Genomic DNA, 13,859 nt, shown 5'->3' on the forward strand with positions numbered 1-13,859 from the left:
TGAATCACCCCCATAATCTGAATCATACAGATTCAATTTACTTTATACTTTTAATCTGACAGTAATTTGCATGATACACTGTTTCCGCCTATTTCATGTTGTGTATTATTAAATAAATTGACACTTATATATTACTTCATGGTTTTTGATGTGGATGTTTTTGTATTTATAACTGATTGCAGTGCTGTGATTATTTCTCCTTAGATATTCATGCTAGCCATTTGTGATTAACTGCCGCTAAAGGAAAGTTCCAGTGCATCTCTGCTTTGTAATGTCAATGGCTTGCATTGTACAGAAGGAAGATTTTTACAGTAAACTTTTATTTTTTTTTATTTTTCATTTGCAGTGCTTCAGTGATAGAAATATGAATACTATATCTCATTTACCATACGGACTGCAATAGAATCATTTTATAAAGTGGTATTTTGTTTAATTAAACTAATTTGAAAGTCGTGTTTGTATCTTAATGTTTTTCTACGCTTGTGGTATAATGAGAAGGGGTCTTATGGTTCCCTTTCAATTAAGCTGTAACAACCAAGGGATCAAAGTTTCCGCTCCAGTGGTCCCAATCTTCTTAATGACTCAGGGGTGAGATTTATCAAAGCTTGGGTATAGATAGAGTGGACAGAGATAAAGTACCAATCAACTCTTAACACAGTGGTACTCAAACTTTTTTGAATCATGGCGCCCTAGAGCATCAGATTTTTTTTTCACGGCACTCCTAGGCCAAAAGTTTCTTATTGAGAAATTTAAAAACAAATATTTCATTAATTAAATTGTGTTTATGTGTCATCCTTAGGTTCAGTTACGCAGTAAGAGACAAGATTTGCTTCTGTTTGCCCACATATTTTATTATTGGCAGCCACCAGCACTGGTTTTGCCTATTACATTGACTATAAACAATTTGAATTAGTCCTGGACCATGAATCCAAGGCGTCCCTGCAAGCGTCCTGAGGCACCCCAGGGTGCCACGGCACACAGTTTGAGAACCACTGTCTTATCATCATTTTGCAAGCTGTGTTAGAATAACGTCAGTTAGTAGCAGTGGCGTGCAGTGAGGTCAGTGGCTGGTGAGGCACTGCAGTCATAATCTCTGTGGAGTCCAGACGATGTCATCTTCTGCCGCCGTGCCAATGCCCACTACTGCCGCCACTAATGGGTACCGACCCTGCCAATGGCCTACAAAATCGCCGCCATCAACTGCCTGACCCCCAGCCGCTAATCTGCATCTCAGTCTGATGCCGCCAGTGCCTGCAGCCTTCCTGCTCATCAAACTTGTGATGAGCAGGCGGCTAATACATTGTCAATTTTTATAAATTTATGGGAGACAGAGAGGTGGAATATGGGGAGATGGGAGAGAGAGTTGAAATATGGAGACAGGAGGAATAGGGATAGACGACAGAGTAGGAATAGGGGAAGATGGCAGAGAGAGAGGAATAGGGTGAGAAGGAAGAGAGATGGAATAGGGGGCAGAAGGAAGATAGAGAAGGAATAGAGGGAGATGGGAGAGGAGGAATAGAGGAGATGGCAAAGAGAGAAGAGAAATAGGGGTATATGGGAAAGAGGAGTAGCAAGGAAACAGGAGAGAGACATAGAGGGAGATGGCAGAGAGAGAGAGAGAGAGAGAGAGAGAGAGGAGGAATAAGGAGAGACTAGAGAGAGAGAGGGAGGAGGAGCAGGTGGGCAGACTGGGAGTAGCAGTGGTGGAGAGCAGGGGGCAGGATTGGAGTAACAGTAGTGCAGAATAGGGGGTCAGGCAGGGAGTAATAGAAGGGGGGGGGGGCAGGATGGGAGTACTGGTGGGAAGAAGTGGGCAGTATGGGATCTCACCTCCTCTTATGCAGCTCCCGGGTCCCAGCCACCGTTGCTCCTTCCATGCAAGCTCACATAGGACATATGGCAAATATCCCATGTATATCACAGAAATAGTAAAGTGACAACCAGCTTGCAATTAGCATTAAAATCACATATGTTTAAAAAGTACATGAAGTAATATGTAACAGTTTATGCCCCCCCTGTTCCAATAATACAGAATACATGTCAGTATACCTGTTCCTAGTATAGTCCCTGAGGGGTGATAGGCAGTCTATTGATGAGCACAAGATCAGCAGCATGAATAGTTACCGCAGCTGATGGTAGGGTCACAAAAGAACAAAATCGCTTTCTAGCGGCCGGGATCCCGACGTCGGTATGCTGACTGCCAGGATCCCGGCCGCCAGTCAACCATACCCAATGCATCTGAATGACTACTTGTACCTGGTGTAGGATTGTGACCCTACCATCAGCTGCGGTAACTATTCAATGCTGCTGATTTTGTGCTCATCAACAGACTGGGTGGTCTTCAGTTTGCCGGCTGTCGGTATCACGGAGCACAGTATACCGGTGCCGGAATCCCGACAGCCGGCATACCGACACTTTTTCTCCCACTTTGGGGTCCACAACCCCCCTGGAGGGAGAATAGATAGCATGGCGTGCGCAGCGCGCCACCGTGCCCGCAGCGTAGCGAGCCAGCAAGGGGCTCATTTGCGCTCACCACACTGTCGGTATGCCGGTGGTCGGGATTCTGGCGCCGGTATGCTGGTCGCCTGGAGCCTGGCTGCCGGCATACCCTACTACACCCCAATAGACTGCCTATCACCCCCCAGGGACTATACTAGGAACAGGTATACTGACATGTATTCTGTATTATTGGAACAGGGGCATAAACTGTTACATATTACTTCATGCACTTTTTAAACATATGTGATTTTAATGCTAATTGCAAGCTGGTTGTCATTTTACGATTTCTGTAATATACATGGGATATTTGCCATATTAAAGTGTTTTAGTATATTAACCATGACAACTTTTATATTATTATATCATTATATGTTATTCTATCGAGTGCTTTTTCATCATGTATTTTTTGGTAGGGGAGAGAGATAGAGAGAGACAGAGACTGACATATGGAGAGAGAGAGGCATGGAGAGACAGACACAGGGAGAGACAGACATGCAAAGAGAGAGAGAGAGAGAGACAGACAGACATGAAGAGAGTGATATGGGGAGGGGGAGGGAGACTGGTTTGGGAAGAGAGAGAGAGAGAGAGACAGCTAGACACATGGAGAGAGAGAAAAACAGGCATGGGGAGAGAGGACAGTGCCTACTTACCTGATCAGCCGGCCAGCCAGCCCCCTCCAGCATGCCAGTCACGGACCTGCTGCAGAGTCACTTTCTCACCCGACCTCTGAACTCTCAAAGGCCCATGGGAACTGCCTGAGAGGAGCTGTTGGGTGAGGAAGTGACTCTGCAGCTCCCCTTACCTACAGCCAGCCCATCCTCCACACAAGGATAATGAGGCTGTTCTGCAGCTGCTCATTACAGACTGTGCCTGCCCTGCTGCCCTGAAGTCCCCCGTCTCCGGTAAACATCGTAGGGGGAGGGGGGGTGACAATCGGCAGCCACTGGTGCGATGGGGAGGGCGTTGTTTGCGGCAGTCAGCCCGGGAAGGGGGGTGGCTTAGCATCCTGGCAGTTCAATCCACCCCTGCTGCCACTGGCCAATCATTCAGTGACAGGGGCATGTTCTCATATATGAGAGCACGCCCCTTGTCACAGCGACACTTCTAGAGGTGCCGCTTGCAGGGCTTTTTGTAATGGGCTTTTACTGACCAATGCCTGGCCCTGCCCCCCCACTTCCGGCCCTTTCACATAGCCATCGGGAGGCACCAAGAGCGGTGCCTCCGATTCACAAGAAAAACTTTTTTTTTTACATAAAAAGATGATCAAAATAATATAAAGTCTAAGCACATACTTATGACACATCATATGTGTCATAAGTATATTTTTTCTATTATTTTAATCATTTATGACAGGGGAGGCACTGCCTCCCCTGCCTCCCCTGACTGCACGTCCCTGGTTAGTAGCTGACTGGATATACTTTATCTCTCTCCATGTTTTGGCCTTGAACTAAATATTCCTACTGCCCTGTTAAGTGTTATAGAGGAAACCAACTCACGTGTCTAGTGCTGGGACTGGAATCAGCTTCCAGAGAGGGGTGCTATCTTGCAAGTTTTTTAATCTGGCTAACTGTGCATATTTTCAGTCACCTTCCAGTAATAAATAAAGCCCAGAGACAGCACCTTTCAGCGCAGTTTTACACTAAATAAATGGAGATTAAAACTATCATAAACTATGCAGAACTGCTTGGTAGCCAAAAGAGACATTTTTTCTACTTTTGATGATTCAATCTAAAAAAAGTGTCAGTATTGTTTGTTGATATCAGATGTACTTTTCACTCCTAATCATTCATTCTGAAAAACTGTGCTATGCTCTGTCAGTATTTCTGAATAAGAAGAAGCGAAACAAAAGTCCCCCTCCACCTTTTCATATGAATAATTCTGTCATTGTACAGGCCAGACAATAAAAGCTGTTCAAAAAATAACACAGATATGTTTCTATTTACTCTGACTCCCTACAAAGAAACGTTTGGGTATCCCAGTCACGTCAGGAAAGATCAGAATCAAGATTAGAAAATAGGAGTTGAAATTTGAAAGAAAGACAGTAATGTCACCTGAAAATGAAAAAATGAAAGTAGAAGAAAGATCTGACAGACCGCAAGCAGATGACTAGAAATACAGTAGATGGCAGGACCACATGTAAGTGATGTTAGGGCTAAGGGTCTTGCTTGTTGGCTTAAAACTTCCATCCTAAATCATTTGTTTGATTTGAACAATAATACTCTTTCTGCCACCTTTTTAATCTCCACACAACTTCTGAAAAGACTCCTTTTGTCTGATTAGGGCTTGTCAGTTTGATTGATGTGCTCCAGCAGTCTGAGGTACATCCTCTCATCTTGACTGCTCGTTTTGATAACCAAGTTGAAACTGACCCTTGCTGACATACTCATCTTAAAATATCTGTGTTTCATGTGGCCTAGATAATGTAGCGGAGGCTCAGAAGGCAAAAGGTTTCACTGGGGGGATGTCAACCAATGCTATTATTTTCAGTATATTACAAGTCATTGATATCAGATGAGGACAGGAACTCTAATATAAATTTCTGGAAAATGATGAAAACAGACACTTCCTTGTGGATGAAGATCACATTGAGGTGTCATCTTAATACAAAAGTTGCTAGTGAGTCTTTCATCTCATAAAAACAACGAACAGATATAGGGAATTGCACTGCGAGCAATTTAAATGGTACCATGCTTTTGGCCAGTTACAATAAAAAATGGATATTAAAGGTCATTTATGAAGCGGAACAGATGTGGGCCTGCGGAGTAAAAGACATCTTGCAATGTCTATTTTATAGTGGAAATGCATAGATTAGCTCATCACAATGGCAGGGCCTGTGAGGTGGGTGGGGGCCAACAAAGTTGCAGTATCATCATTTGATGATAGCATCTGGCTAAAGCTGTGCTGATCAGGGTTCTTGTGCAGCTCATATTTTCCCTCATGTGCAAAAATGAGATTTTGTGTTGTGAGAAAAGATATTTAACCACTGAACTGGCAAGGTCAGATCACATGCGACAGCGCTGCCCCACTACGTCCCCCAGTTTTTGATGAGGAGATCCATTTTGCAGTTGTGAATAATATAATATTTAAAAAAATAATACTTTTGAAACTATATTAAAAACCAAAAATTTTATGAACAGTTTTGAAGGGAAAAAATCATCAGTTAAGTGGTTAAATGAGGTTCAAGAGGAGACATTGAACATTAGACAGGCAGCGCCAAGCTTGCAGGGAGGTAAAGATATTTGTTGTCCTTCCAGATGAATATGATGTTTACGGGCCTATGTTTTCAGTATAATGCCCTCTGCACCTACCAGGTACACTTTATACTGTATATGAAAGTGCAATAAGAGAATGCATTCCACAGTACCAATATAAAAAGAACATTGATATGCACAATAATGCACTTATGGTGATGCCAATTCTGATGTCCTGTTACTATTATGAGTTATTTAGAGCATGAATGATGCTGAAATATTTTAAAGGGTAATACCTGACGGTGATGAGAGGTATGACTTTAAAGCAGTGGTGCAAGTAGAAAAAATGTCTTACGGGTACTGTGTGCGCGCGCCGAAGGCGCGCGCGCAACAAAATGGGTGTGGCCAAATGCCACATGGGGCGTGGCCAATGAAAATGGGGGCGTGATACACATATGGGGGAGGGGCAGATACACGTATGACCCCAATAGTGTCAGATACACGTTGCACCACAGTGCTAGATATACATTGCCCCACAGTGCCAGATACATATAACCCCACAGTGCCAGATACACATTGCCCCACAGTGCCAGATACACAAATGTCCCCAGAGTGCCAGATACACAAATGTCCCCAGAGTGTCAGATACACATTGCCTCACAGTGCCAGATACACATTGCCCCACAGTGCCAGATGCACATTGCCCCACAGTGCCAGATACACAAATGTCCCCAGAGTGCCAGATACACATTGCCCCACAGTGCCAGATACACATTGCCCCACAGTGCCAGATACACAAATGTCCCCAGAGTGCCAGATACACATTGCCCCACAGTGCCAGATGCACATTGCCCCACAGTGCCAGATGCACATTGCCCCACAGTGCCAGATACACATTGCCCCACAGTGCCAGATACAGAAATGCCCCCAGAGTGCCATACATTGCCTCACAGTGTCAGATACACATTGCCCCACAGTGCTAGATACACAAATGCCCCCACTGTGTCAGATATACATTGCCCCCCGTGCCAGATACAGAAATGCCCCTACAGTGCCAGATATGCCCCCAGTGCCAGATATCCTCCAGTGCCAGGTATACATGCCCCCCTGTGCCAGATATCCCCCAGTGCCAGGTATATATGCCCCCCTGTGCTAGATATGCCCCCAGTGCCAGATATCCCCCAGTGCCAGGTATACATGCCCCCCCAGTGCCAGATATCCCCCAGTGCCAGGTATACATGCCCCCCCAGTGCCAGATATCCCCCAGTGCCAGGTATACATGCCCCCCCAGTGCCAGATATCCCCCAGTGCCAGGTATAACATGCCCCCCCAGTGCCAGATATCCCCCAGTGCCAGGTATAACATGCCCCCCCAGTGCCAGATATCCCCCAGTGCCAGGTATACATGCCCCCCTGTGCCAGATATCCCCCAGTGCCAGGTATATATGCCTCCCTGTGCCAGATATGCCCCCAGTGCCAGGTATACATGCCCCCCTGTGCCAGATATCCCCCAGTGCCAGGTATATATGCCCCCCTGTGCCAGATATGCCCCCAGTGCCAGGTATATATGCCCCCCTGTGCCAGATATGCCCCCAGTGCCAGGTATACATGCCCCCCTGTGCCAGATATCCCCCAGTGCCAGGTATATATGCCCCCCTGTGCCAGATATGCCCCCAGTGCCAGGTATATATGCCCCCCTGTGCCAGATATGCCCCCAGTGCCAGGTATACATGCCCCCCCAGTGCCAGGTATAACATGCCCCCCTCCCCTACTCACCGCTGCCGTCGCTGTCCTCCTGTCTGTCATGTGAGGGAAGGAGAGTGCAGCCTGCGCCTCTCGTTCCCCTCAGTCTTCGGCGGGTGTCTCAGTTTAATTCAGCGCCGATCCGTGAGCCAATCAGAGCTCGCGGGTGCGAGCTCTGATTGGCTCACGGATCGGCGCTGAAGTAAACTGAAACACCCACCGGAGACTGAGGGGAACGAGAGGCGCAGGCTGCACTCTCCTGCCCTCACATCAGAGGCGTGTGCGGCGGTGCGGCGTGGGGGAGGGAGGGAAGGAAGAGGAGCGGCGGCCCGTCGGTGTGGGTACGGCGTACCCACGGCTAAATTCTTACGGGTACGCCGTACCCACCCGTACCCGCCCACTTGCACCACTGCTTTAAAGTAACATGTATATTCTTTCCATAATGCATATTTCCATCTAGATATCATTACCACAATAGGTTGTGCATAGCATATGAATGGGGCAGTTTCAACATGTAATAGAAGATGTGCACTCTTGCATGTACTATGGACATAAGCCCGGCTTTGCACAACCCTATATGTTCACTAAAGCAGTAACAATAGAACTTTCACCCTGAATGTCCAAATCCTTGCTTAAATAATAAAAAGTAATCCAGATGTCCCATATGATGCTGTGTTCCCCTCTATACAATAAGATCTTTAAAAAGTTCCCAGTGAAACACGTTGATGTGGTTGCATTCTCACTCATCTATGGCTATTACTTGTCCAGCTGTTTGCGTCGGTTGATTGGGACCCCATGACTAGAGTACACTGCCTATTACAATCTGCTGACAGAAGCAGACTACCGAATGGTCAACAGGACCACACACGTTGGACAATCCAGCTAGTAATTACGTATTATGTTGCAGATTGCTCTGGTGAACTATTTCTTATATTACATTAAGCCAAGAGAAGTTATTTTTATGAGTACTTTCTTTGTTGCACATACTCCAGAAACTTTTTGAACATTTATTGTAAGTGCTGGAGTTATTTTAATATTGTATTGTTTTGTTATTTTATGATTGTTCTAGATCAGGTATGTCAAACTCATGGTCATCCTGCTGTTGTGAAACTACAAGTCCCAGCATGCTTTACCAGCTGATCAGTGGAAGGTATGCTGGAAAAGCATGCTGGGACTTGTAGTTTCACAACAGCTGGAGGGCCATGTGTTTGACATGCCTGTTCTAGATGTACAGTATAACTGCAGATACATCTTTAATAGTAGATTAATTGCCATTGGGGGTCATTCCGAGTTGTTCGCTCATTGCCGATTTTCGCTATACTGCGATTAGTCGCTTACTGCGCATGCGCAAGGTTCGCAGAGCGCATGCGCTTAGTTATTTTACACAAAAGTTAGGTATTTTACTCATGGCATAACAAAGCTTTTCATCGCTGTGGTGATCGTAGTGTGATTGACAGGAAGTGGTTGTTTCTGGGCGGAAACTGGCCGTTTTATGGGAGTGTGCGGAAAAACGCAGGCGTTCCAGTTCCAAAACGCGGGAGTGTCTGGAGAAACGGGGGAGTGGCTGGGCGAACGCTGGGTGTGTTTGTGACGTCAAACCAGGAACGAAAAGGACTGAGCTGGTCGCAATGGCTGAGTAAGTCTGGAGCTACTCAGAAACTGCGGAGTAATCGTTACGAGAAAATTAGCGAAGCTTTCGTTCGCAATTCTGCTATGCTAAGATACACTCCCAGTAGGCGGCGCCTTAGCGTGTGCAATGCTGCTAAAAGCAGCTAGCGAGCGAACAACTCGGAATCACCCCCATTGTGTGGTGGTTTATGTTGCTATTTTATGGTCACTATTTAGTTTTCCAATGAATTTCTTAATTTGGGATTACTGCTTTTTCCAATGAATTTCTTAATTGGTTTTCCAATGAATTTCTTAATTTGGGATTACTGCTTTTTCCCTAAAAGCTATCTGATTTTATTTTATTTTTTGTCACTATTGGCAAGTATTTCCCCTTAATATAAAACCTACATAAGCAAGTGCTTGATGTGTCCTTGTTTCAGGTCATATTTCCAGCTGGACATTAAGGGGTACATTTACTAAGCAGTGATAAGAACAGAGAAATGAGCCAGTGGAGAAATTTCCACATCAACCAATCAGCAGCTCTGTATCATTTTATAGTATGCAAATTATAGATGTTACTTCAGTGCTGATTGGTTGCCATGGGCAACTACTCCACTGGCTCACTTCTCCGCTCTTATCACTGCTTAGTAAATGTACCCCTTAATCCTGCAAAAGGGTGTGCACAGCATATTTATATGGCAGTTTCAAAAATAGAATGGAGGATGTGTACCATTGTAAGTACAGTCTGTGGACAAATTAGCCCAGCAGTGCACAGCATGTTGTACAGTAGTCCACTAAAGAAATAACCATAGAACCTTCCACCTGAATATCCAAATCTTTGCTGAATAATATTGTAATCCAGATGACCCAGACAATGCTGCAGTGCCATAACTGGGGCGGTGGAACTGGGGTTGCCCGTTATTGCCATAATACCACTGGTGTCGACAGCCTGGTTAGAAGACTCCAGCTGCCTTCCCTGCATTCACTACCAGCGCCTGATGACCCAGGCAATGTCACACACATTATGTAACTTGTTACAATGCTGTCTGTCAGGAGTGTCATCACTCAGCATTCCTGGGCTGGAGTCGAGGAGACTAGCAGCTGCACTTTGCAGCTGGAGTGTGTAAGGAGGAGCCGAGGGATTTGCCCAAGGAACAGGACAAGCAGAAGCCAGGTAAGTTACAGTACCTACCTTATGAGGCACGTTCTATTTGATACTATGGGGAGGGGGAGGCACATTATATTCTATGCTATGGGGAGGGGGAGGCACATTCTATTCTATACTATGTGGAGGGGGAGGCACATTATATTCTATACTATGTGGAGGGGGAGGCACATTATATAATTCTATACGATTGGGGGCAGGTACATTATTTTCTATACTATGGGGAGGGGGAGGCACATTATATTCTATGCTATGGGGAGGCACATTCTATTCTATACTATGTGGAGGGGGAGGCACATTATATTCTATACTATGTGGAGAGGGAGACGCATTATATTCTATACTATGTGGAGGAGAAGGCACATTATATTCTTTATTATGTGGAGGGGGAGGCACATTATATTCTATACTATGTGGAGGGGAGGAACATATTACTGTATATTCTATACTACTGGGGGAGGCTCATTATATTCCATACTAAGTGGGGGCACATTATATTCTATACTATGTGGAGGGGGAGGCACATTATATTCTATACTATGTGGAGGGGGAGGCACATTATATGCTATACTATGTACAGTGGCGTAACTACTGTCCTCGCGGTGGCTTGGGGGCGAGGGGCTGCGGGGGCGCCACTGACTTAGCACAGATTGACATGCGGACGAGCGTCCGCATGTCAATCTGCGGTCTCCTTCCCTCTGCTGCTGTGTTGGAGGGACACGGAGGGCACAGCGCGCGCCTCTCCCGTGTCCCTCCTGGCTCTCCGTCCGGTCTAATAAAGGAAGTGTCGTTCGTGAGCTCTGATTGGCTCACGAATCGGCACTTCCTTTATTAGACCCGCCGGAGAGCCAGGAGGGACACGGGAGAGGCGCGCGCTATGCCCTCCGTGTCCCTCCAACACAAGGAGGGGGGGGGGGGAGAGCAGGCACTGAGGGGGCATATGTGGCACTGTGGGGGAATATCTGGCACTGGGGGCATATACCTGGCACTGTGGGGGAATATCTGGCACTGAGGGGAGCAGGCACTGAGGGGGCATATGTGGCACTGTGGGGGAATATCTGGCACTGGGGGCATATACCTGGCACTGTGGGGGAATATCTGGCACTGAGGGGAGCAGGCACTGAGGGGCATATGTGGCACTGTGGGTGAATATCTGGCACTGGGGGCATATACCTGGCACTGTGGGGGAATATCTGGCACTGGGGGCATATACCTGGCACTGTGGGGGAATATCTGGCACTGGGGGCATATACCTGGCACTGTGGGGGAATATCTGGCACTGGGGGGAGCAGGCACTGAGGGGGCATATGTGGCACTGTGGGGGAATATCTGGCACTGGGGGCATATACCTGGCACTGTGGGGGAATATCTGGCACTGAGGGGAGCAGGCACTGAGGGGGCATATATGGCACTGTGGGGGAATATCTGGCACTGGGGGCATATACCTGGCACTGTGGGGGAATATCTGGCACTGGGGGCATATGTGGCACTGGGAGCACGGCCCTAGCAACAAGCACTACCCCCTAGCAACGAGCATGACACACAGTGCATGAAACCCCTGGCAACGAGCATGACACCCTGAGCATGAAAATCCCTGGCACCGTGCATGGAGTCAAGAGCATGAAACCCCTGGCAACGAGCAGGTAATTTAAAAGTAATTAGAAGCCTTACTGTAGAACTTAATGTGTAATGGGCATTACGGTGTGTGGCATAATGTATCACGGACATTGCGGTGTGTGTCATAATGTGTCAGGCATTACGGTGTGTTGTATACTATATCACGGGCATTGTGGTATGTGGTATAATGTCTCAGGATCATTGCGGTGTGTGTCATACTGTGTCACAGACATTGTATGTGCTATAATGTATCAGGGGCATTGCAGTGTGTAGCATAATGTATAACGGGCATTGCGATTCCTGTCATAATGTGTCACAGGCATTACGGTGTGTGGCATAATGTGTCGGGGGCATTACAGTGTGTGCATATTGTGTCATGTGCATTATTGTGTGTGGCATAATGTCTGAGGGCCTTTGCAGTATGTGGCATAATGTATACTGGGCATTACTATAAGGAGGAAACATGACAAATAATGTAAGGGGCATGAATCAGGATTATTTTTCTTTCCTGTGGTGGCTAACGTCTGGGCGTGCAGGTTGCAAAACTGGGGTATAAGGTAGTCTTTTCCTGTAATGCCATGCCCCTTTATGCGAAGCCACGCCCATTTAAAATGAAGCCACTCCCCTTTTTGGCGGCGCGCACCTTCGGCACGCGCATGTTTGTCCCTGTACTATTGCCAATTATGGGGGGGGGGCCAAAGGATTTTTTGGCTTGGGGGAGAAAAATTTCTAGTTACGCCACCCACTGACTATGTAGAGGGGGAGGCACATTACTGTATATTCTATACTACTGGGGGAGGCACATTATATTCCATACTAAGTGGGGGCACATTATATTCTATACTATGGGGGAGGCACATTATACACATTATATTCTATACTATGTGGAGGGGGAGGCACAATATATTGTATACTACTGTATGTGGAGGGGAGGCACATTATATTCTATACGATGGGGAGGCACATTACAGTATATTCTATACTACTGGGGGAGACATATTATATTCCACACTAAGTGGGGGCACATTAGATTCTATACTATGTGGGAGGCACATTATACACATTATATTCTATACCATGGTGAGGGGGAGACACATTATATTCTATACTATGGTGAGGGGGAGACACATTATATTCTATACTATGGTGAGGGGGAGACACATTATATTCTATACTATGGGGAGTGGGAGACACATTATATTCTATACTTTGGGGAGGGGGAGGCACATTATATTCTGTACTATGGGGAAGGGGAGGCACATTATATTCTATACTATGGGGAGGGGGAGGAACCTTATAGTTTATACTATGAGGGAAACATTACATTCTAAATAAGGAGTAGGAAATGTGTGCACTTCAGCTGCTGTGGAACTACACATCCCAGCCTGCTCTGCCACAGATTTAGCATGTCCTGACAGAGCACCTGTGGCAGTGCAGGCTGGGATGTGTAGTTCCACAGAGTGACATTGGTTGCCTACCCCTGTTCTATACTATGGGGTGTACATTCTATACTATGGGGTGGAAGCTGAAGGAGGCACATTGTTTTCTACAATATGGTGGCAGGCACATTATATTTTATACTATGGGAGAGGGAAGGTACATAACATTGTACACTATGGGGAGGGGGCACCCAGGAGAGAACATTGTATTCTATACTATGGGGAGGCACATTATACTTTATAATATAGGGAGGCTCATTACATTCTATACTATGGGGAGAGGAGGAGATACATTACATTCTACACTATGTGGAGGGGGAGGCACATTATATGCTATACTGTGGGAAGGGGAGACACATTGTATACTATACTATGGGGGAAGAAGGCATATTATATTCTATGCTGTGGGGAGGGGGAGGCATAAAAATGTATCATAAGCCAGAGATTGAAATGAGCCAGTGTACACTATATAAGGACAGCCAGGATGCAAATGGCTATATGACTTCTGAGTAGAGATGAGCGGGTTCGGTTCGTCGAGATCCGAACCCCCCCCCGAACTTCACCTATTTTACACTGGTCCGAGGCAGCCTTGGATCTT

At 46.3% G+C, this 13,859-nt stretch overlaps 1 long non-coding RNA gene across 1 annotated transcript in view; it reads left to right on the forward strand.

Annotated features, from left to right (window-relative positions):
• Positions 1-3,251: 3,251 nt before the first annotated feature.
• The window catches only part of LOC135050862 (uncharacterized), a 49,582-nt gene continuing 38,974 nt past the window's right edge, over positions 3,252-13,859 (forward strand). Inside the window, exons 1-2 of the long non-coding RNA XR_010241881.1 lie at positions 3,252-3,401; positions 4,460-4,635. This is a non-coding gene — a long non-coding RNA (uncharacterized LOC135050862). The remainder of the gene's footprint in view (positions 3,402-4,459; positions 4,636-13,859) is intronic.

Source organism: Pseudophryne corroboree, chromosome 2 (genome assembly GCF_028390025.1).
Source record: "Pseudophryne corroboree isolate aPseCor3 chromosome 2, aPseCor3.hap2, whole genome shotgun sequence".
Lineage (NCBI taxonomy): Eukaryota > Metazoa > Chordata > Amphibia > Anura > Myobatrachidae > Pseudophryne > Pseudophryne corroboree.